General features: G+C 36.2%; 1 long non-coding RNA gene across 1 annotated transcript; it reads left to right on the top strand.

The window, feature by feature from the left end:
* Positions 1-7: 7 nt before the first annotated feature.
* Positions 8-23,720, top strand: LOC306661291. Its single transcript, XR_013763843.1, has 4 exons — positions 8-213; positions 4,303-4,376; positions 16,757-16,892; positions 23,402-23,720. It is a non-coding gene; the product is annotated as an uncharacterized lncRNA (long non-coding RNA).
* Positions 23,721-25,849: the final 2,129 nt, after the last annotated feature.

The raw sequence follows: 25,849 nt of genomic DNA, 5'->3' as shown, positions 1-25,849 counted from the left end.
TAGCTACCCCAGATGTATGAACAGAAAAAAAGATGAGTTCGTCGACTCCTTCGTTGAACTTCTGTTATATGCCGAACCCTCAAAATAATGGGACAAAACAACCTTTGCCCTATTTAGTTACATTTTACTAGAAAAAACAAAATGATCTTATAAGTTGTGTGGTGAGCCAGCAATACATGACACAGGAAAAAGAACAGAATAAAAGATGAGCAGGTAAGGCTGGAGATATAGCTCAGTTGGTAGAGTGCTTGCCTTGCAAGCACAAGGTTTAGGGTTCAATCCCAAGCACCACAAAAAAAAAAAAAAAAAAAAAAAAGATGAGCAGGTAAAGAGACGCGTTGCAACTTTAAATAGCATTATCAGAATAGACAATTGAAAAGGTTACATTGAGCCAAGAGTTAAAGGGAAGTGATGGGATAAAGTAAGCAGTTATCCTGGTGGAAAAGCTGATAATGTGGGAGAAAAGCTGACCAGGAAAAGGAAACAGCCAACTCTGTGGCTCCTCGTCAGTATCAAGCCTGATACTGAGATTCAGAAGAACCTCAGAGGTCAGGAGTCATATAAAAATATGACTAGGAAGGGGGAGAGGAATTGAGATTACACAGGTCATATAGAGTTTTGTAAAGATTTTGACTTATTTTTCATAAGATGCAGGTTTCTTGAAGAGTTTAAAGAAAGAAGAATGTTAAATCTTTTTTTTTCCCCCACTCTACTTTTTGCAGTGCTGGGTATTAAACCCATGCTAGTCAAGTGACTGGATTATTGACCTGCTTTGCCACCTCCCTTGAATTCCATTTTAGAAGCATCACTTATATTCTTCTTTTAACCGGAGACTCTTAGCTCTATGATATAGATCTCAAATGGATCCCAAAAGCCCTTGTGTAGAAACCTTGGTCTCCAGTGCAACATGTTGAGAGGTGGGAACCTTTCAGAGGTGATTGGATCATGAAATCTCTGACCTTATGAGTGGATTAATCCCTTTATGGTTTCATAGCTTAAGGGGTTTGGCAGGGAGGGACTTCACTCTAAAAGCAAACTTTGTTGCTACTTTCTTACCCTCTTGAAGTGAGCAGTTTTGTTCAGCTGTGCTCTCCCCTGCTGTAGTTCAAAAGCATGGCCTTCACTAACACCATAGACCGAAACCTCTGAAACAGCCAAAATATCTTTCCTCCATATGAATTATTTATCTCGGGTATTTTGTCACAGTGATAGAAAGGTAATATAGGTAGGGGGTGGAGAATAGTGACTTGAATCAGGATAGGTGTAGTGGGGATGTGGGGAAGTGATCAGATTTGTCTGAAAGGTAAAGTTTCTGATTATTGAATGGAGACCATTTAAAAAAGAGAAGAGTTAAGTATGACCCCTAAGACTTTTGACCTAAACATCTAGAAGAATGGAGATATCATCAGTTGACATGGGAAAGATTTCAGATGAAATCTGAATTTGAGGTTTGAGAAGATCAAGATTTTAATTTTTGGAAGTGTTAAAATTCAAGACCTCTCTTGGCAATTCAGTTGGTATTGCCAAATAGCTAGATGGGATTCCTGATTTTGCAACAGGAGAGAGATGTGGGCTAAAGATAAAAATTGGGGAGTCATTAACATTTAGATATTATTTTAAAATATTAGAGAATGTAGAGAATTGGAAAAGAGATGAAAACCAAGAACAACACTGGAGCAGCCTCATTTGAAGAGCTGGAGAGAAACAGAGAATCCTGCAAAAGAGAATGAGAAAATCAAGGGAGTCAAATGCCATGGAAATCAAGTGAAGAAAATATGTCTCCTAAGGATAAATTTGCTGTTCCTCATTTTAATTTTATGAAAATGCCCCTTCCCAGAAACAAAAGAATCCTGTCAGTTTCCTGTTTGAAGTCAATTTTCCAGAAACTGCTTTCATTTCAAATGTTAACATTCCAATATATATGTTGAATGGTTTGGTGATCTAATACTTTTGTGTCCATACTTCATTTTTCAATCATTCAAGTTATTTTGAACAAAAGCAGGATATCGAAAGCCTCAAACTTGTGTCTTCTGGAATACAAGTCCTATCTTTGTCTGCCTTTAGGCCACAAGTTCAAAACTATGATTGAAAAGCTAAGACCACCATGTTTACATTCAAAATTTAATTTGTATTATACAATGATAAAAAGGAAAATACAGTGTTGGCATTAAAAATCACTAATGTGAGTTATCTGCAATAAGTCATACAATTTCTTGTACAGTTTATTTAAAGAGGGATAATCAAAAAATAAGTGGAAGGGCAGAAGAAGAAAGAATAAGAGGAAGAGACAAACCATCATATGAAATATGTAGACTGAACAAATATAGTTTGAAAGTCCCTTGTAGCCTGTTGAACCCAATATTTCTTAACAGCTAAGTAACTTAGTTAAGTTCTGATATAGTTCTGACTCACTGTTTCCATCACACCCACTTACTTTATGCACTTAATGAGTAGTGTGGTTTAGTCAGCTTTCTGACACTATAGCCAATATTGATGTAATCAACTTATAAAGAAAAAAGTTTTATTTTGGCTCACGGTTTGAGAGATTTGGGCCTAAACTAGCATCCCTACTTGAAAGACAAATTTGGCCTAAAGTGGTATCTGTATATAGTGAACCTCAAAGTAGTTTAATGTGTAAACAAATTGTAGCCTTAGAGTACACACTTGAAAACAAGCAACTGAACCTCAGCCAATCATGGCAGCTGAACTTCCAGTCAACTAGAGGTTAAAAGCTGTCAAAACTTGACCATATAAATGAGGTAAATACCAACCACAGCCAATCGGTACGTGACTGCCTTTCTGCTGGCTATAAATATGATCTGCACATGTGATGGGGTGGTACATTTTGAACCATCTTCCCTTTAGAATGCTGTTTTTCTTGCCCAATTAAACTTTGTTAAATTGTACTGGTCTAAGTTTTTCTTTTAACTAGCTTGAATATTTTATCTCCCTTTATAATATATCCTTTCCTCATAAGACAAAATCCTGAAATAGATTTCAGGTAACTGTTCTATTTATTCGGAGTGCCCTACAAATGAAAACATAAGATCTTAATATAAAGACTTCTTTTTTTCTTCACATATTATTTATAGCAATAACATCTAATTGAGAAAGTATGTCTGTGATCAGAATAAAATCTTTGTTTTGTGCCAGGCACGGTGGCACATACCTGTAATTCCAGCAGCTCCAGAGCCTGAGGCAGGAGGATCACTAGTTCAAAGCCAGCCTCAGCAAATTAGCAGGACCTTAAGCAACTCAATGAGACCCTCTATCTAAATAAAATGCAAAAAAGGGCTGGGAATGTGGCTCAGCTCTCCTGGGTTCAATCTCTGGTACCAAAAAAAAATCCTTATTTTGAAGAAGTTACAAAAACATTGATCAATTCAGAAAATATATATTTAATATTACTTGTTATAGTTTGGGTCTGTAATGGTCCCCAAAGGCTCGTGGTCAGCTTGGTGCTTATGGAAGACACTGGAGCCATTGAGAGGTAGGGGCTAGTGGGAGGTCTTTAGGTTGTGGTCTTGAAGGGGATAATGGTACCCTAGTATCTTCCTTATTATTATTTCCTGGGCAAAAGGTCAGAGAAGATTTACTCTTTTAGGCACTCCCTCTCATTGATATCTGGTGTCCCCACCAGAAGCCTAAATGCAATGGATCCCCTGATCATGAATTGGAGCCTCTAAAATTGTAAAGTGAAGTAAACCTTTTCATTTTATAGGTTTATTATCTAGTGTCAGTTATAGTGTTAGAAAGCTGACTAACATATTTCTCTATAAGTGCATAGGTTGAGTGGATATGATGGAAATAGTGAATCACAACTCTGGTCAGATCTTGACTTAGCAGCTATAAAATCTCAGTTACATCACATAATCTCTAGAAGCCTCCATTTCTTCATCTATAAAATGGGCCAATTGTACTACCACAGAGGTTGTATAGAGCAGAATAGGGATAATGTTTATTAAAGAATGATACACATCCAATAAATACTAACTAGCTGTTTTGTTATTTCTCAGTCACAGACTATACTTAACAGTGAAGAGGAAAAAGACATCATGTTTACCCTTAAACAGGGTTTAATTTAGATGGTGATGAAACACGTCTAATGTGCTAAATGTTGAGTACAGACTGGAGTAGATACTTAATCAGGCCTATTTCAGCATTTGATTTTTCTCACTAATTGCTTCATTGTTCATCATTTTCAAGACCTATTCCCAATAGAGTGTTAATTTTAAAATGAAATGCTTATTTTTAATGTTTAATAAATACTTTTCAGTTATTTGTTTTTTTCTGACATTTTAGGAATACTGGGATGCAACTCTTAGATATCAGATGAGTTCCATGATCCAAACCAAGACTGTGTCAGAAATTTTGATGTATGTACTCTTTTGTTTATTTTGTAGATGAAATGTTTGCTAGTAGAAGATAATTCCAATGTTATATGAACAACCTCAGCTGATAGGTGAGGAATGGACAGATGATTTGCCATGATGACAAACCAAAGAAAATTCAAGAAAAGTCAATTATAGGGTAATATCCCATGCAAAAATAAATTCAAAACTACAAAATAAAGTATCGAATCAAATATACTAATGTAATGAATTTGTACCTTAGCTAAAACAGTTTGCCTCAAATATGTAAGAGTAGTAAACATTTCAAAAATTTTACACAGAATATTATATTTAAATTTAAATATATTATGTCAATGACATAAATATCATAAAATTATAGTCAATTTAAATAGTTATCTATCCATCCTAAAATACACTACCATATTCTAGGAACTGAAAAGTGAATTCAGAAACAAATATGTTATTTTAAAATATGACTTAAACAGCAGATAGGGAGAATGGAAATATGTTGGTCTAGGGTTATGTAATACGTTTTTGTTACAGTAACCTGATACCTGAGATAATCAATTTAAAAAGAGGAAGGGTTTATTTCACTCACAGTTTCAGAGGTTCCAGTCCATGGCCTGTTGGCCTTGTTGCTTTGGTCTTGTGGTGAGGCAGCAGGGATTGCATAGTGGAGCAATTTCTTTACCTCATAGATACTGGAAAGCAAAGAAAGAGAGGGAATGGTTGAGGTTCTAATATTCCCTTCAATGGCACATCTCTGGTGACTTAACTTCCTCTAACTAGGCTCCACATCTTAAATATTCTACCACCTGCCAATAGCACCATTGGGTGGGGACCAAACCTTTAACAAATGGGGCTTTGGGGAACTTATCGATACCACAGCAGGGTACAAAGTCTTGGTCATACAGGTGAATAAGTTCTGGAGATCTACTGTATAGTATGGTGGCTACAGCTAACAGTGCTGCACTGTATACTTGCAATTTGTTAAAAAGATAAATCCTAAGATTTCTCACCTCTGCACCAGTTACCTGTTGTGAAGTGATTAATGTGTTAATTAGTCTGATTATGGTGATCATTTCACAATATGCATGTATATGAAATCATGAACTTATACGTCTTAAAAAATAAATTGAAATCAACAGGAGTGGAATTAATGTAATCTCATGAAGAGACATTAGAGTCACACCCTGTCACACCCCAAACCAAATTAAAGTGACTCAAATATGAAGACTTTCAGACATTGAAAATTTTGGTAGTAATTACATGCTGAAAGCTGTCATTTCTGTGTACTTTACACTGTGAAATAGACATAATACATGTGATAAACTGTTCAAAAACCAAAATTATATTAGGAAATGTTATCAGTAGGTCTTCAGATTGTGTCTTTGAAATAATTTCTCATAATTTTCTTCAGGCATTTTTTTCCAGCAGACTCTAAATGCCACAGTGGTTTAGGACACAATGACAGTCCTCAATGTGTTCTCCAAATAACTTGATCTCTACCAATAAGGTGAGCTGGTTAGATAAACAGAAATTTGTATGCCCATCAATATTTCTCAGGTGTTCCAAATTTCTGACCAGGGAAAGCAGCACCACAAGAAAATTTCAGTTGCATTGAAATCTCATTTTTGTATTAGATTGTCAAAAGAAATTTTATTTACATCTTTGGAATGTATATTGCTCTTATGGCTGATGTTTCTGAAGATGGAGCAACCATCAATGTAGTTGCACTACAGTTGGACCTTCATATCCATGGGTTCCACATATGCAGATTCAACCAATCACAGATGAAAAGTACTTGAAGAAAATCTGCATCTTTACCGGATATGCACTGACCTTTTTCTTGTCATTATTCCATAAAAATACAGTATAACAACTATTTACGTAGAATTTGTACTGTATTAGGTATATGTAATATATCTATATTTATATATATATATTGAAATCTAGAGATGATTTAAAGTATACAAAAGGATGTGCATAGGCTATATACAAATATCATACCATTTTATATAAGAAACAAACATTTGCAGATTTTTATATATTTGATATATTTGGGGAGTTCTCCCTCTGTGGATACAAAGGGAGAGACAACTGTATCAGTGTAAATGTTTTTTCTGTATCCAAATATTTATTCTCTTGATTCAGTCATTCAACAAATATTTAAGGCATACTTCTTGTCAAGTCTGTAGATACAACCATCAAAAACAAGTCACTTCCTGCCCCCAAGGAAATTCAGTGGAGAGAGACCAATAAGTATAGTACACCAGCAAATGCAAAAATCATGAGAGATTCTGGGACTGCTACCTTGTTTTATATTTTTAAAGACTAAAAATAGAATTACACCTTCTAGCGTGTTCAAAGGACCAAAACTGATACACAGTCACATGCCACATCACAATTTTAGGTCAATGATAGTCTGCATATATGATGGTGGTCTTATAAGACTATAATGGAGCTGAAAAATTCCTATGGCCTAAGGATGTCATATCTGCTGTAATGTCTCAGCATAACATAACACTCATGTGTTTGTGGTGATGCTGTTATAGAAAAACCTACTGCAATACTAATTATAGAACATATACATAAAGGTGTAGCACCTTCAATCACAGACAATACATAATCCTTGAAAAGGATAACAAGTCACCATGTTACTGGTTTGTTTACCATACTCTTTTTTACTATTAGAGTACACTCCATTTTTTTTTTTTAATGCTTGCTATAAAACAGCATGCCAGATTGCATTAGCAGCAGTCTGGTGCATGCTGTGTTTACTGTATGTCTTGATTGCATCAAGAGGCCCTGCTAAGTGATTATCTCTGTCATCTAGGTTTGTGTAAGTGCACTCTAAGAAGTTCCAACAGTGATGAATTTCCTAACAACACATTTCTCAGAATGTATCTCCATGTTAAATGGCTAATGACTGTACATGGAAGTCCCTGGTTACAGTTCAGAATGTATTTTCTGTAGAAATCAACCCATGTGTTGTGATCAGATCACTCAGATCAGAGACACAAATATGTAAAAAAAGATCATAAAACATACAACTATCCATTCTTTTTTTAAATTTTTTTATTTTTTAATTTATTTTTATTATAAACAAATGGGATACATGTTGTTGCTGTTTGTACATGGAGTAACAGCCATACCATTTGCATAATCATACATTTTTAGGGTAATGATGTCTGATTCATTCTATTATTGTTTCCTTCCCCCCGACCACCCCACCCCTCTTTTCCCTCTATACAGTCCCTCCTACCTCCATTCTTGCCCCCTTCCCACCCCCCATTATGTGTCATCATCTGCTTATAAGTGAGATCATTCGTCCTTTGGTTTTTTGAGATTGGCTTATCTCACTTAGCGTATTCTCCAATTTCATACATTTGCTGCAAATGCCATAATTTTATCATTCTTTATAGCTGAGTAATATTCCATTGTGTGTGTATATATATATATATACACATACCACAGTTTCTTTATCCATTCATCAATTGAAGGACATCTAGGTTGGTTCCACAGTCTGGCTATAGGGAATTGAGCAGCTATGAACATTGATGTGGCTGTATCTCTGTAGTATGCTGATTTTAAGTCCTTTGGGTATAGGCCAAGAAGTGGGATAGCTGGGTCAAATGGTGGGTCCATTCCAAGTTTTCTAAGGAATCTCCACACTGCTTTCCAGAGTGGCTGCACTAATTTGCAGCCCCACCAGCAATGTATGAGTGTACCTTTTTCCCCACATCCTCTCCAACACCTACTGTTGCTTGTATTCTTGATAATCACCATTCTAATTGGGGTGAGATGGAATCTTAGTGTAGTTTTGATTTGCATTTCTCTTATTACTAGAGATGGTGAACATTTTTTCATGTTTGTTGATTGCTTGTAGATCTTCTGTGGAGGGTCTGTTCATATTCTTAGCCCATTTGTTGATTGGATTATTTGTATTCTTGGTGTAGAGTTTTTTGAGTTCTTTATATATTCTGGAAATTAGTGCTCTATCTGAAGTATGAGTGGCAAAGATATTCTCCTACTCTGTAGGCTCTCTCTTCGCATTGCTGATAGTTTCCTTTGCTGAGAGAAAGTTATTTAGTTTGAATCTATCCCAGTTATTGATTCTTGCTTTTATTTCTTGTGCCATAGTCCTGTTAAGGAAGTCTGATCCTAAGCCAATAAGTTGAAGATTTGGACCTACTTTTTCTTCTATAAGATGCCGGGTCTCTGGTCTGATTTCAAGGTCCTTGATCCATTGTGAGTTGATTTTTGTGCAGGCTGAGAGATAGTGGTTTAGTTTCATTCTGTTTCATATGGATTTCCAGTTTTCCCAGCACCATTTGTTGGAGAGGCTATCTTTTCTCCATTGCATCTTTTTGGCACCTTTGTCTAGTATGAGAAAATTGTATTTATTTGGGTTTGTGTCCGTGTCCTCTATTCTGTACCATTGATCTACCTGTCTGTTTTGGTGCCAATACCATGCCTTTTTTGTTACTGTTGCTTTGTAGTATAGTTGAAGTTCTAGTATTGTGATACCCCCTGTTTTATTCTTCCTGCTAAGGATTGCTTTAGCTCTTCTGGGTTTCTTATTCTTCCAGATGAATTTCATGATTGCTTGCTCTATTTCTGTGAGGTACATCATTGGGATTTTAATTGGAATTGCATTGAATCTGTATAGCACTTTTGGTAGTATGGCCATTTTGACAATATTAATTCTGCCTATCCAAGAACATGGGAGATCTTTCCATCTTCTAAGGTTTTCTTTAATTTCTTTCTTCAGTGTTTTGTAGTTTTCATTGTAGAGATCTTTTACCTCTTTGGTTAGATTGATTCCCAAGTATTTCATTTTTTTTGAGGCTATTGCAAATGGAGTTGTTTTCCTCATTTCCCTTTCAGCTGTTTCGTCGCTTACATATAAAAATGCTTTAGATTTATGTGTGTTGATTTTATAGCCTGCTATTTTGCTGAATTCATTGATGAGGTCTAGAAGTTTTCTGGAGGAGGTTTTTGGATCCTCTAAATATAGAATCATGTCATCAGCAAATGGTGACAGCTTAAGTTCCTCTTTTCCTATTTGTATCCCTTTAATTTCTTTAGTCTGTTTAATTGCTCTGGCTAGAGTTTCGAGGACAATAAGACTATCCATTCTTAAAACTTATCAAAATCTCTTTAAAATTATTGAGAACCCCAAAGAGTTTTTGCTTATTTGGTTTCTATCAATATTTACCATGTAGAAATTAAATTTGAGAAAAAATTAAATATGCAATATTTATATCAATAGTTTAAACCTATTGATATAAACCTACTATGTGAGAGTTTGCATACATCATGAAAATAACTCTATTTTCCAAGCAAGTAAGAAGAATACATTATTTCATATCTTTTTAGACATCTTTTATGGAAGACAGCTGGGTACATCTGCTTCTACATTTAATCTGTTGTGATTTATCATTTTGGTTGTAGTATATGAAGAAAAACTGTCCTCAACCAAGTGTATGATTAAATAAGAGAGAGGTACTTAAGAGCTTTTCCAAATAGGTTGGGACATAGCCTGACCTGAGAAATAGAAACACTACCTTGAAATTTGAGAAAAAAATTTTTAAAGATTAGTTGCCATGTGGAACCTGAATTGTATCAATGAGCTTCTCATATTGTATTACATTAAAATCTATTGATCTATATTGTATTTTGGATGGATCTTTTATACATGCATGATTTTCTAACTGTATGCATTTATTGGTCAACACTGGTTCACTGAGTTATGTGTGTCTTCTAAAAGTTGACACATTTTATTATATAATATTGAAAAATCATATTTTAAAATATCACTGCTAATCTCATCAGCCACATTTTGGAATACTGGTAAGCTGTTAAGTTCACAGTGATAGTTAAAAGTTTTCCCGAATTCCAAGTTTTACTTGAGCAGTGCTTTCCTTGAATCCGGGTCATTTGGGTTATGCTTTCCATGAAACATAGCGTGTGGAGGCAGGGATTTAGGGGAAGGAGTAGTCCTGTGCAGGGAGGGCCTCTTGGGGACTGTAAACTTCCCAGGGCTATTGCTCAGGCTGTCTTCCTGTTGCCTTCTCTCCTTGGTGGACACCTAAAGATTGACTTGCTTTGTATTGCCTCCACTAATCATGAGCAATGTAATCATAAAGCCTTAGTATATTCTTGAAGTCTGCTTGTGAAGGTAATCTGGGGAGTGCTTTGTGTGGTCCCTTCCACTTTATTCAGTCCTGTGTAAGCAAGCCACTCCTACCATATGACAGATCCTAAGGGAGAGCCAAAGTCTATACCATATGTTGCTTCTGAGTAAGGATTTCCTTCTTTCTCATCCACTGTACAAAAGAATGTTTAATTACAATCTGTGTTTGTTCTTGAGACAATCAATAGACATTTAAAAATTTTTTCTGAAGCTTTTCTCCCCTGTAGCAAACACACAAAATAGAGATTTTTAAAAATCTCCTTATTCTTTACCCCTTTACATTCTAATAGAGATGACAAGTCTCACATGATGTTGGTTTGGCTTCACAAAAAATTTAAAATTAAGCTTAGTTTGAGGAGAAAAATTAAATTCAGTAGCTTCCCTGGAATTTCTACTACAAAAGCCAGCAGGGCCTCTCTGGGAGAGAGAATGGTGAAGAGCATTCTGAGGAACTGAAGATATGTTTATGAGATAAGCATAACAGTGGTGATATGGGGAGGATGCAGAATTGGATTACATTCTAATCTTCCCCATTGTTTTCCTGTGTCACTACTACTTACTAGACTGAAGAGGTAAGGATTAGGGACAAAGAATCTTTCAGTAAATGATCAGGTTCCAGAAGTTTCCACCATGTTCCAACATACTCCAGGAAGATTTTGTTGATTTAGTTTCTCTAAAAGTATCCTTCTTTATTCTAAAGATCACTATATTCCAAAATATGCCTTAGTCAGTGGTGTAAAATAGTGCCTGTGACTGAAATATGCTAGAAAGTTCCATTGTCTTCTGGGGATCACTGGATACTAAATATCTGTACTAGCCAAAACCTTACAGAAGGCCTATAAAGCTACTTGGAGTATGACTCAGGGAGCAATTTCTAGTAGAAATGCAGAATTTTGAGGCTCACTCTTAAGACCATCTAAAAGACCCCAGATGGTTCATAGACACATTTAAGTTTGAGAAGCACTGTGGAAGAAGGTGTGTGTTATAAACCCTCACACCGAATTAATTTTTATTCATCAGACAACTTGTTTCAGCCAAAAAAAGAGTGGTTTTAAATAATAGTTATTTTGTTGATGAAAAAACAACATTTTATCATTTTAAAAGTGATAGCATACTCAACTGTCATGTATAACTAAAAAGAACAAATAAAAAATTTTTTAAAAAGTGATAGCATTACTGAAGGTAAGAGAGACTGATAAAACTATTGTGGAAATTCATAAGAGTCAAGCTATGGAACCATCCTAGATGCCCAGCAACTGATGAATGGGTAAAGAAAATGTGGTATATACACACAATTGAGTATTACTCAGTCAATAAGAAGAATGAAGTTATGGCATCTGCCAGTAAATGGATGGAACTGGAGGTCGTCATGCCTAGAGGAAACAAGCCAGACCCAGAAAATCAAAGTTCAAATATTTTCTCTGATGTGAAGAAGTTAGTCCAAAATAAGGTTGTGGGGGGATTCCATCCAAATAGAAGAAAGATCAGTGCGAAGAGATTGAGGAGGAGGAGGATGGATAGTATAAGGGATGAACTGTGGAATCTGACCTAATTTTCCTGTGCACATATATGAATTTACCACAGTGAATCTTATGTATATTCTCAAGACAAAAATATTTTAAAAAACCCTACATGTAAATACCAGAAAGATTAGTAGAGTAGAGGGAAGGGAACAGGGAGGGAGGAAGAGAGGAAAAGGGGAAGTATTGGAAACTGAATTAGAGCAAAGTATATTCCATGCTTTTATAATTTATGTCAAAATGAATCCTAATGTTATATATACTTTATCTGACTAATAACATATTAATCTATATGATATAGGTATATCAATCTATGCCTTGTCAGGAAAAAAATGACTTTACTCATTTTCCAATAAAGCATTCATGGAGGTAACTTAGGGAAGATAAAGAACAGTGATTCTCAGTGTAGTTCTCAGACTAGCAAAGTCCACATCACTTGGAGAACTTGCTATAAGTACAGATGCCTGGATCCATTTCAACCAAGGCTCTGGTTGAACTCAGAAATCTATTGTAGGTGATCCTGATGCACAACCAAATTATAGACCTACTGGTCTTAATCTATTTTTATCTTCTGACACTTAGAAGCAGACCATTAGGACTGTTTTTCTTTAGTGTCCATGATTATCTTCCTTGATTGGCAGATTTAGTAATCAAATCAGCTTCTCCTCATGTATTCACGTAGAAAAATCTAGGCATCCATACTAGGTGATACCAAAAGAATTATTATAGCAAGATGTTATTATCTATATATAATTTTAAATGTTTACTTAATTATGGTAAAACATGATATAATCAGCACCTTTAGGTAAATAAAATATTAATGAATGGCTACAAAATCTTGTGTATTTTTCCTTAAAGTTAGTTAGAAACTTGACATTATGGTATGCCCAGGTGACCCAGGTGACTCTTGGACACTCAATTCATTTTTATTACTGTTCACATTAATATATAGCATTGATTAGTTTACATTGCCCAGGAATTGCTGATTTTTTAATCTTAGTAAGATAGTAAAGTCTCTTCTTGCTAAATGCAATGCAGTATCCTGGATTAAATGCTAGAGCAGAAAAATAAACATCAAAGAAACATGGATGAAATCTGAATAAAGTCCAAAGTTTATTTACTACTAATGTACCAAGGTTTTTAGTTTTGAAGAATTTATTGTGGCAGTGTAAGATGTTAACAATAATAATCTTGGGGAGAATATACAGGAGCTGTTTGCATTATTTTTGTAATTTTTTAATAAATTTATTCCAAACGTATTCTCCAAAATTTTAAAAGAATTTAAAGATTCTTTTTTTAAAAAGATCTTTCCCTGACCTCTTGCAAATTCCTTGAAATATTGCCAGGTAAAAGACATTGAAGAACTGCTGTGCATCAACTCAGGCTGCCTGTTGGTGGGTAGACCAACAGTTTAATTTGTTTTGTTAAGATATCCACAAAGCTACTGTCAGCCACAAAACACATTTGCTAAATATATAGGATAGACGATTATTCTCCATTCCTTGAACTTTTATATATAGAGTTTCTACACAAGTACTTTGCACTTGGTGATATATTGTTTTAATAATAATCCTTAAATCATTCCATGGGTGACTGTTCTCATCCACCCCCGCCCTCCTCCAGAGCACTTAATGCCTTGTGCTGCAGGAAGTAGGCATTCACAGAGCTCAGATCTCTGACTAACTGACTGACTCAATGTGCTACCTGTAATTATATTTTAAATTTTAATCAGGGCAGTTCTAGGAACTCAAGGGGATAAAGTCAAAATCAACTATTCAAGTTAGGTTTGCATAAATTGTCTAGAGTGAATAGACTTCATCAAAACTTGTCAAAATGCAGAATCTGTCAGTGGAAACCAGAATATCAAAAATTCAAATCATCCTATGAAATATACTCAAGACCGAAGGTGAATAGTTCATGGTGAAGTTAACAGAATAAATTTGGGGCTGAACACAAAGTTACTGGTTTTACTTTTCTCATACTGTTTGTTTTACTTTATTTTGTGTTTTTTCCACATTTTTTATTAGTGCATTATAGTTGTACATAATGATGGGTGTTTCAGGTTTTTTTAATGTAATCAAGAAGCAAAAAATATTATCCTGCTGTGGCTTTTGTTGTGTCTTGAGAAATTCTGAAAAAGAACTGAAATAGAACCATTTATCTTTCTGATTCTCTTTAGTATTATCAATGTGAACTGAAGCCAAAACTGTTTGAAGATACCAAGAACTATGATACATCTAATATTAGAGATTTTCGGTGTTTCTAATATATCTCAATTCTTCTAAAATTCCTATAAAATATATTTAAGGGAGGAATCTTATTTATTTTTCCAGTGGGAAAATGGAAATGCAAAGAGCTAAATACCAGCACCCAGTTTAAACAACAAATTGTAATCCTTATGCCATTGCTTATTGCTCTTTCAACTAATCATGAGGCTTGTCCTGAGGCCCATATTACTTAGAGTAAATTATCAGATGAACACAGCCCCATACATCTGCATGAAACTCATTTTCTTTTCTTGACTCTGCAGTGTATTTTCAGAAACAAAGCACTTGATGAAGTGTAATTTGGATCCTTCAAATGAGGCAGATGTATAAAGTTTGGAACAGTGAATGCAACAGCAATATTTGTTTTTCATTTAACTATTTCAACCCATGTATTCTATTGTAGATATGGTAGAGTTTGTTGCAGTTTTGTTAAAATTAATTCAAGGAAAAAATTGTATATTTTATGTAGCATTTCCCCTTTCTTTTTTTTTTATTGTAAACAAATGGGATACATGTTGTTTGTTTGTACATGGGTTAAAGGCATACCATTTGTATAATCATAAATTTACATATGGTAATGTTGTTTGATTCATTCTATTATTTTTTCCCTCCCCCTACCCCTCCCACCCTTCTTTTCCCTCTAAACAGTCCTTTCTTCCTCCATTCTTGCCCCCCTCCCTAACCCTAACCCTAACCCTAACACTAACTCCTCCCACCCTCCCCCTTATGTGTCATCATCCGCTTATCAGCGAGATCTTTCGTCCTTTAGTTTTTTGAGATTGGCTTATCTCACTTAGCATGATGGTCTCCAATTTCATCCATTTGAGGGAGACTTATTTAGGGCATTCCCAATTACAGAAAAGTGGGAAAGAATTATCTTTAAAGATTTTAGTAGGTGAGGAAATAAACTGAAAATTATTTGGTTAATGTAATCACAAAATTATTGGTTAGAGCAGAAGAATTACTGATTTTTCCCTCCAGGTTTCATTTTCAGAAATAAGATAATTTTTAAACTAAATTATGTTTTACATTCAAATCATTCATGGGGAGGTTTAAGATATGAGCTGATAAAAATAGATTTACCTTTTGAACTGCTTGAAAATTGTACCTTCTCACCTTCTATAAAAGATGTGCCCTAACATACATATATGTCTGATAAAAGATACCATCTATTCCATATTTTTATCTAAAATCTAACTTGAACAGTTCTTCATTTGTTATGAAACTAACATTTAATGTAGAAAGTTCATGAGGTTTTCTGCTATAGTTAAGGAGATATCGTGTGTAATGTTTTTCTAAGACATACTGTATTATCATAACCCACATTTAAATGGAGGCCATGATATAGATTCATAGACATCTCCATTAAAAAAATGGAAATCTCAGTAAATCTGAAATGGTGTTTAATGAATACAGTACATTTCATCCATATAAACTATTAAGTAAGATTATACCAGTACTCATTTATTCATTCATTCTAAAAATATTTCTGAGCACTTACAACCAGACATGGACCTTGTGAGGAAGCCAAGGAATCAGAAGAAAAAATAAAGCTTCTCTCTGCCAGGAACTTAAAATCTAATTCAGAACCAAAGTATATGAACATGAAATCTTAGTTAGATCTCAATCCAGTTATTAAATAGCACTGGAAAAGAACAGCACTGTGAGAGTCAGGGAATCGTATTTACCAATAAGTGTAATGCATTATAATGGTTAAGAACTTAGGTTTTCAAGTCAGCCAGATTGGGGTTCTAGTTGCAACTCATCTCATTTAGCTGTGTGGTCTTGAACAGTCTCTTAACTTCTCTAGGACCCTATTTCCTTTTTCTGTAAGAAAGTAGCATCTAACCCATGGGGATGTTCTGGTGATTAGGTGAGATCACCAAGGCATGGAACAACTCTCGGCATTATCTGTCTAGCATTCAGTATGCTATAAATAACTGTGGGAAGCCGTCCTTATTTAGCAGAATCAGACTAGGTTGAGCCATGGGACGCAGAGGCCTGGCTTCTAGGAACTGCCAGGAAGTATGTGGTGCTGCCTGGGAGTGGTTCCCTGTCTCCTTCTGGAATTTTCCCCCTAAGAGGGTGGCTCCCCTAACTCCACCCTATCCTGTCCATCACAGAAGAAGCTCCTCCTGGTCCTTGCCACCTTTACCTGTATAGTATAAATAAAGAAGAGTTGGGTGACTCCATGTTGTCATAAGAGGTCAGAGCTGGTATGGTCAGACCTATCATGCCCCCTCTCATAAAAAGAGTGTTGGCTCTTGTGTGTTTATTGAGTAGATAAGTTTTTTGGGTAATAGATAGAAAAACTGCCAACATCCTCCTCCAGCAGTTAACCCTTTCCTCTACCATGTGGGACATGGCAGAGAGGACCCCCACAAATAACTGCTATTATTAGTTTATTATTATAACCAGAAGGTTTCCAGAGACAAAAAGAACCAAGGCGGACCTGCCCAATGTTCAAGCTGAGTGTAAGTCCCACTTCATTTGTGGCCTACTGGGGAAAAGAGATCAGCACTGCCTCACTTGGAGATCTGCTCAAAGACTTCAGGTAATTGCATGTAAATTCATTCAACTATTCATTCACATATTCATTAAATATTTCTTGGATGTCTTCTCATTTCTGGCAGTACCAGGCATTCAAAGTAATAGGAATTCCTAAGTACCAGGTGTACAAAGGTAGATAAAAACACCCAGGCCTTTCTTCGAGACCAATGGAAAAGACAGACATTTAACAAATGATTACATAAATATGTATAACTTTTATAATGAGTTTTTATGAAGGAATATGTTGTGCCCTGGCAGTGTATAACAAGGGGATACCTGCCTAGTTCAGGGAAGACTTTTCTGAGGAAGTGAATTATGAGCTAGAATCTATGAGACTTGGAAGTAGAAAAGGATGGAGTGGGGAAGGGTATGTAGACAGGCAGAAAAGAATACATGAAAACTGAACTTGGTGTGCCTGAGGCCCAAGAAACCAGTGTAGATGGAGGGAAAGAAGGGAACAGGGTCTATGAGGGCTTTGGGGGAAGTGATAGACTCGAGATCTTTATCCTAAGTATACTAATGCTAAAGTCACTAAGGTGTGTGGGTAGGGGCATTATGCAATCAGATATGTGTTTAAAAAGGACACTGTGGGAGTGGTTGAGTGCTTGCCTGGCATGTGTAAAACATTGGGTTCGATTCTCAGCACCACATATAAATAAATAAGTAAAGGTCTATTGACAACTAAAAGTAAAAATTAAGAAAAAAAGGAAACTGTTCCAAAAAAAAAAAAAGCCACTCTGACTGCTGTGTGGCAAGAGCTTAAAGGTTTAGAATTAGAGCAGTATTTCTGTAATTGATTGATTGTTATTATAGAGATATTTAGAAGGATTAAACTCAGTAGGATTATAAACATGAAAAGATTCTACTTTTTTTTTTTTTTTTTCTGTTCTGACCAGTGCCTTTAGGTGTGCTGATAAAATTTCCTTTCAAATTCCTTAATGTTTCCAACAGATTTTCATAGTGTTCAAATGACTTTCTGATGTTAAAAAGTCCAGTCTGGTCTTCTCCAATTTTATACCCAATTTGAACCTCTCTCCCCTGATTCCCCCAAAGCCCGCCTAGTTCCATATTATTTCAAGGAGAGAGAGACATCCTTGGAAGCAGGTTGGAAGATGGTCTACTTTCTTACTCTTCTTTTTTATAGAGTTTCCTTTGTTCCATGGCTTGTGGGGCCTGAGAGCTGGGCAGAAGTTACAAATGTGGCCTACTCAATTGTAATTGCTGCGGGTGTGCTCTGATTGGCATCCCCATGCTGCCTCTATCTGATGAGGCACTCTTCAGAACTGTGAGTCCTCCTCACAGTTCTGCCATGAGGGAGAGGTCATGTCTTCTCAGGTCTTCTTTGCTCCTAGTGTAGGGGTCTTTTTACCAGTGATTCACCCTGAACTTGGCTATCTTCTCTGGTGGCTTCTGAAATCTAAGCATCTTTCCACTGCTGTAACTTCTCCTTGTTCTATTATTTTTTTCTCCTGCTTGGGTTAGTGTAGAGAGAAGATCAGCAGTCTATCACCTACATAGAAATTCAGCCCAGCAATGAGACACTTGTATCTTCTTACGTAAGAAGGCATTTCTTGTCTTTACAAGTAATTTGATTGGATTTCCTAACTTGGCTTGGGGAGAAGAGTCATATTATTTGCCTCCAGGGACTCCTTCATGACCCTCTAGTCTATAAATAATGTAAATATAGATACAGACAATGCAGAGGGGAGGAAGAGAGGATGGGAGACTGATTCAGCTTTTCTCAACTAGACAATGGATGGATGATGCTACAGGGAAAAGTCAAGAGTACCAAGTTGTTTTGGGCATTTCAGGTTTGAGGTATTTCTGAACTTCTAATTGCACTTACAATCTTCTGATATGTCACTGACGAGTAAACTTTGTAGTTCTGATCCATAGAATAAGATTGACTGAAAATATAAAATATTGATTCATGAATTAGCTGGATTCCTCAATGAATTCTAATTCCCCAAGTTGGTGGGGTAAATTTTTTTCACAAAGTTTGAGATTTTTTTTTCACTGCCAGCTTCCTCCCAAACTAAAAGGCAGTTCCTTTCCCAGTTTTGACCACCTTAAATTAGGTAACCTTTTCCTTAAGCATCATTCTCTGTTGCAGTGGTGCTGACTTGTTTCTTATGCCCTGAAAATTACTTTACCAAAGACCATGGATGCTACTACAATGGAAACAAACTCCTGTTTACATGCGTTCTGTTATTACACTTCTCATTTACTGTATTATTATAATGACCAAAAATATTGTACCAATATAGTAAGGAATACATTTTATTGCAATAATAATAGCAGCTAACATTTGGCTCTTTTTATATGCCAAACAATGTCCTATATGCTTTACATCTATGACTCATTTAATTCTCTCTACAATCCAATGCTTGGGTACCATTATGGGCTTCATTTTTATAGAGTAGGTATCAGAGACAGAGAGAGGTTAAATACCTTGCCCAGAGTCACCTCACCAGAACCAGGATCCACACCCAGGCAATCTGGCTCCTAAGATTACTTCTTAGGGGCTATGCTATAAAATGATTCATCATGCAAAACTAAGTATTTCAGTAATTAAACACATACTAGTATTTTGGAGCATAAATTTCATCATTCCAGAACTGGAATGAAGAAAAATAAAAATTTGAAAGGGAAATATTAGCAAATAAAGTAGACAATAAAAGGCATATTATGCTTGCAAATGAACATGGAGATTAAGAAGAGTGAATATTTGGTGATTCTAATGTACACCTGTGTTTTACCTAGACCATTTGTCCCTCCCCACTAATGGTCTGATGGTCTTCATGTTCCTGCTACTGCTTTAGTAAACATTTTACATACCAACTGCATATGCCAAGCACAGCAGACCCTTGGAGAGTGTTGGTCTCTGTTTGAACCTTCATTTTATTTTTTAAAATTTATATGTGATGCTGAGAATTGAATCTAGTACATCATGCATGCTAGGCAAGTGCTCTACCACTGAGCTACAACCCCAACCCTGGTCTCTAATTGGAAAGTTCATTTACTCATTTAATAACCAAATTTTCAGAATTTTACTCTAAAAGCTCACAGCTCTGTAGGGGAGAAAAGCACATATATAAAAAAATTATAACTCTGTAAAATAAATTTAAAAATGAGGCATGTGCCTCTATGTACAGTGGGGATATTGAGATGAAGGAAAGTGGTAGGAAATGGTTATTAGGGGAAAGAAGACACCTAAGAGGCATCTTTAAAAAGGACATGCTTGAGTTGGGCAAATTGTCCTGGCAGACAAGGAATAGGGGAATCATTCCAAGTTGAGGTAGTGGCATTTGTAAAGACTCATGAATATGAAATAGGATAATGTGTTCAAGTTACTGCAAGTCCTATAATATGAGGACATAAGTGTAAGGAAGGAATGAAGGAACAAAGGAAGGAAGGGAGGGGGGGGAGAGAATAAATATGACAATAAAACTGGAAGTGTAGGCAGAAACTAGGAGAATATGAAGGAATTTGTAGCTTTATTGGAGGGAATGGTGAACCAGTGGATAGTTGTAAGCAGGGAAGTGACACATTGAATTTAGCGTTTGAGCAATTTGAACTTTAACTCCTTTAGATTATCAGATATGAACAATGTATTAACAAGTAATGAAGCATCATGCATATCTAAAAAGAGCAATGACAACAAAAGAGTAATGAGGCATATGAGATTTTTATATCTCTGAAGTGGCTATCTGTAGTGGCCATATATATATTTTTTATGCCTGCCTAGCACCTACTTTTCCTCCTCCACCATTTGTAATGGCATCTGATTTTTTTCCTTTGGAGGATTACCCTATCCCCAGTGCTGGCAATCTTATTGTCCTTGCCTGAAGGAAGGTTAGGCAAGAGATCTGAGCAAGACTCCTCCAACTCCTCCAGAAGTTTAACTTTGTGAGGAGTGACTCAAGAATGGGAAAAGACTGGACTTGATCCAACTGGTGTTAGCACCCTGAAGGGACAGTCTTGTGCTTCCTGTTACCCAGATTATCAAAGTTACCTCAGTCCTCCCACTTCTGAAGCTAGGTGTTCCCAGATTGCCTTTGATTCCCTGAACTTCCCCATAACCTACCAGTAAATTCCACTGTTGCTTGAGGTAACGAATTCTGCTCAAACCAGGTGCAGTTCGCTTTCAAGCTAAGAACCTGAAATTATATGTCACCTGGAGGGGAATTTTTGCTTACTTTTACCTGCTGAAATTAACTGGAAATTTTTTGCAAATGTCATTGTACCTCTGCTTACCTAGAGACAGCAGGCAGCCCTTTCCTCTCTGCGTCTTGTGCTGGCAAGAAATGGGTTTAGGTTTGATTTGCTTTCAGAACTTGCATCCCTCCCTCATTCTCTTCTCCCCTCAGCCACCAGCCTGGAATGGAAGGAACCTCTGCTTGTGAAAGTCTTTTTCACTTTATATCTGGTCAAGACAATTTTTCTGTTTGGCATAGAAACTCACACCCTTCACAAAAGCACCTATGTTCTCCTAAGACCTTGAAGGAATAATGAAAACTCGTAGGTCTCTTCTGTTTTCCATCTTGCCCTAAAACAACTCAGAAGTCATACACACATAATTATGTGCTTAAATTGGGAGGCAGGATGCAGATAGAAAAATGTAAAAGCACAAAGAAGGAAAAGCAAACAATACTTCAAAAAGTCCCAATATTTTAATAATAAAAATAATAATGCCTGAATTATCACTTTTTATTGTTATAACTTTTCTGTTTGTATATATTTTTATTTATGTTTTACTAAGAGATGGAGAGTCTAAATTTTTACTAGATGTGTTGGGTTCTTTTCCTAGGTACATAGCACTCTTTTGTCTCTGTAATGCCAGCAATGATTACGCTTGTGTCTGAAGATAAAGAGTTTTCATGCATTTCCCAAATCATCTGAAAGAGCTGTCAGGATGTTTGGGATGCAGCCTGTCCATATGCAACACTGGTGTTTGGGTTGCTGGCAAGAGGTTACCATTTACTCTTCTTTTTCACCCACCCCTTGACTTCTGGCACACAAAACTACCTGCATACTTTTAGGTAATAGCAAATCCAGATGGTAGAATGTATGGGGGGTGCAATAAACAACTGTGAGTCCTTTAACATGTACCTTGGCTGGAATTTATGGTGGAGTTTCCTTCCTAAGTCTCCAGCCTTGCCACATTCTACACTGATTTTCACCAGATTAAGAAGATTCTGATAGAACCAAGACTTAAAGGAGATAAAATGGTGATTCTTATAATCAAGAAGTTGGTTCCTTCTCATTTTCCTTTCTCAAAAATTTTCTTTCTTTTCCACAGAAACAATACACAAAAAACTGAGATGAAAAGAGAAAAAAAAAAAAGGCACTGAAAGGGTGAAAAAACCTATAAAAGAAGCTGTAGTCTGAAAACTCAAGTATGAAGGAGGAATCGATACCCTTAAATATTTTTAAAGTAGTCAAAATTGAAGGATTAGATTTAGTCCACGAAAAGTACTAAAAAATGTCACATATGCCTGCTGTCCTCATACTGCCCTCCCTGCTCCACTCCCAAGCCTTTCTGGTCCAGGATGTTTTAGCTGCCTATGTTGTTTTAGAGGCATGTCAGAAAAGCCACAATGTTTTTGAGTACATCCTTTTGACATATGTCTTAGAGCAATTGATCCTTGTTACTGGGGTTCCTCTAATTAAATAGAGAGCTGCTTCTCACTATTCTGTCTTGGCTATGTGATGAAGTTATCCCTCCTCCGAGGGACTACTGATAGGGTGACGGGAGATGGGAACCAAGGTTTGAATTCACCTCTTCCTGCAATCCTCATAATGGAGGTCATTTTCATTCTGAACACCCTAGAACTGTTTTTTAATCTTTTCATGTTTATATTTTATATTAATTCTTTTTACCTGTATATACTTGCTAATAAATGAAAAACTTTTATTTGGCTATGAATGTAGCTGATAGTACTAGAAATGGTAGTTTGTCAAGAGTGATGGCAAAGAAAGCCTCGTTACAATTCCTTTTATTACAGGTTTTCCTTCTAAGAGGAGCTTACACTGAGATGAGGGTAGTATCCTTTATGCTAGCAAATGCTGTGCTCTCCTGGTGTTTCTTTCCTTCCTTCCTTCCTTTCCTTTCCTTCCTTCCTTCCTTCCTCCCTCCCTCCCTCCCTCCCTCCTTCTCTTTCTTTCTTTCTTTCTTTCTTTCTTTCTTTCTTTCTTTCTTTCTTTCTTTCTTTCTTTCTTTCTTTCTTTCTTTCTTTCTTTCTTTCTTTCTTTCTTTCTTTCTTTCTTTCTTTCTTTCTTTCTTCCCTTCCTTCCTGATACAATAATAAATCCCTTTCTTAGGGATAATAAATCTGGCTTAGAAGGGAGGCATGAAAGGTGGCTTCATCCAATGATGGCCTTCCCTTCTTTAGAGACTTGCTTTCATAATTACCCAGGCTTTGATGTTTATGTTTCCATATTTGCTGCCATTCCTTGATGCTGTCGTTGATTTTCCTCATAAGCTTTTACCCTCGTAACTTTACTTCCCAGAGGCAAAGGACATGCTCTGTACCTGACTGCATTACGAAACACCTGGGTTTGCCTGACCCACCCCTCCACAGGCTGCAACACCCAGGACTATGAAGATCAAGTTGCCATGACTGGAGGATGGGAGTATTCTGCTGGGGTCCAGTGAACTTAAACCAACATGGAACCCCCAAGGCCAAGCTCTAGAGGGTCATCCCTTAACCTCCTTAAAGTAAGTTTTCAGCCAGGTTGTTAATTATTTTGGTGTTGTTTTTTGAGATGTCACTTCATTGAACCTTTAAATATTTTGATGCTTGGCATAGAAACACAAGTTCAGTATAAGCAGGACTTCGTGGAATGAGGGTGATTGTTAGCACGCCGTTCTTTCTTTTCTCTTTGGAAGGGTTTCTTTCTCTTTTGTTAAATTTTATACTTTGTGTCTTGGGCAAAATACTTGAAAAGAGAACTTGAAAGACAAGGGAGGCGAAATTCAAGATTTAATGAATAACATATATTTTGTTTTATATGGCTTGCATTCATTTTTATAATATAATTTCTCTGAGTCCCATAGGTTATATTGAATATTATTTACTAATTGTTCATACATTTATTAAAGTCAGCACTTTGAAAATAAAGAAGGAGAGAATTCGACTAGAATTTAAACTGAATTAATAGATTATTTTTGTCTATTTCTTTCACTTCTATGTCCCCAACACTCAAAATAGTACATGCCAGAGAGGTGACACTCAATAAATATTTGTTGATGAATGACCAAATGACTGAACAAATGAATAAATGTTAGTGTGATTTAATAAAAATATATTCATTTTAGAATAAGAGGTATGTATATTGGATATGGCATTGTAAATATCATAAAGCCCATTGTTTAGAAAAGTCCCTAGGAAGTTTTGCAGCACCCAAGGGTTGGAGAAAATATGTTCATTTGTATGCAAAGGTGGGAAGCTCTTTTATGTTCCAGATTGTTTTTGCGTCAAAGGAGGCATGTGGTTCGTTTCATCTTTTTCATTTTTACTCTATTTTAGAAGACAAAAAGACTGACCTATATAAACAATGAATTAGTTCTATTTATTATTTTCTTCTGTGCTTGTTAGTGCCCATCTCTAATGAACTTCTGAGTACTGGCTGATGGTTGTATTCGACCCCATGGTTTGGTCTGGAGGTTGTACTTCTGCCCAGACTGTGGGCAGTGCCAAGCAGACTCTTATTGGAGTTTCCATTTTTAATTTTGTATTTGCCATTCCTCTATTTTTGCATCCTTCTCAGAACAGCAGTACGAAGATGGGGATTTAAAGATGGGGATCTGAGATGATGGTGTAGGTCTTGGCTGGTACCCTTTATCATCCACCTTCTTTTCTGTCTACCTGGCTCAGAACATCTTTTTTTCCACTTTTCTCCTCCAGTGGCAAAGACAGAGTGGGCCCCAAATCAGACTTGGCTGAGTGCTCTCCCCAGGTTGGGAGGGCTCCATCACCATCGTGGTGTAGTCTCAGGAGCCTCAACTTCAGAATGACTTTTTGGAGGCTACGAGATGTCCGTGACAGTGAGACCAGAAGCTGTGTCTGAGGCTTTAGCCATTAAGTAATATGCTATAAAAAGCACATAACTCAGTCTAATACTTTTATGTTGCAGTTGAAGTGTTACGTGATTTCATATTATAAGAACTTAAATTCAACACATAAATCTCTCTCAAGTCAGGCTAGGCTTTGTGTTTTTTCTCTCATAACTCACTCTGAGTTCATCCAAGGCAAACATTTTCAAACTAGCCAATTAGAAAAGACACTGTGGTATAAGGGGGAAATCATAAGATTGAGAATCAGGACTCAGGTCTATATTGAACTTTGTTGGTAATCAGTTTTTTTTTTTAATCCAGAATGAGTCAAGACTCTGTGTCTCATTTTCTTGGTTTATAAACAAAAGAAATTTCATAAAATAAACTATAACATTGCTTTCAGCTCTAGTGTTCTATTTAGGTTCAAGATTTTTGTACTTCCTTCTTCCTTTATGAATAATGGAAAATAAAGTGTTGGAAATAACCCTAACATCAGTTCAATAAGTGGTAGTTAAGTCTGAGTTAAATAGAATCTGGAAAACCCACTTAGATTACAGAGGAAGGAACTAAGTGAAAATTCAAGTACCTTATGTAGATCACGTGGCTAATTAATGGGAGAAACCTGACATTTTACCACCAATCGTGTGTTCTTTTCTTTTACTAGAAAAAAAAATTCCTTTATTACCTTTTGATGGTGATGATTGGTGCAGAGGAAGCAGAAGTTTCCACAAAAAGGTGGAACTCTTTTTTTCTGCTAAGATGGCCCAGCTTAGTATGATAGTCCCAATAAACATCTTGTGGCAAAATGTCAGTGGCTGTAAGGTAGAGATGTGTTGGTGTCTTTAACCTTAGACACAGACCCAAAACTCCTGGAGAAAAAGGCCACTCATTTCTTTAGGAAA

Source organism: Sciurus vulgaris (assembly GCF_902686455.1).
Source record: "Sciurus vulgaris genome assembly, chromosome: 1".
In the NCBI taxonomy this organism is placed as follows: Eukaryota; Metazoa; Chordata; class Mammalia; order Rodentia; family Sciuridae; genus Sciurus; species Sciurus vulgaris.
This window is presented reverse-complemented; position numbering and strand designations above follow the sequence as displayed.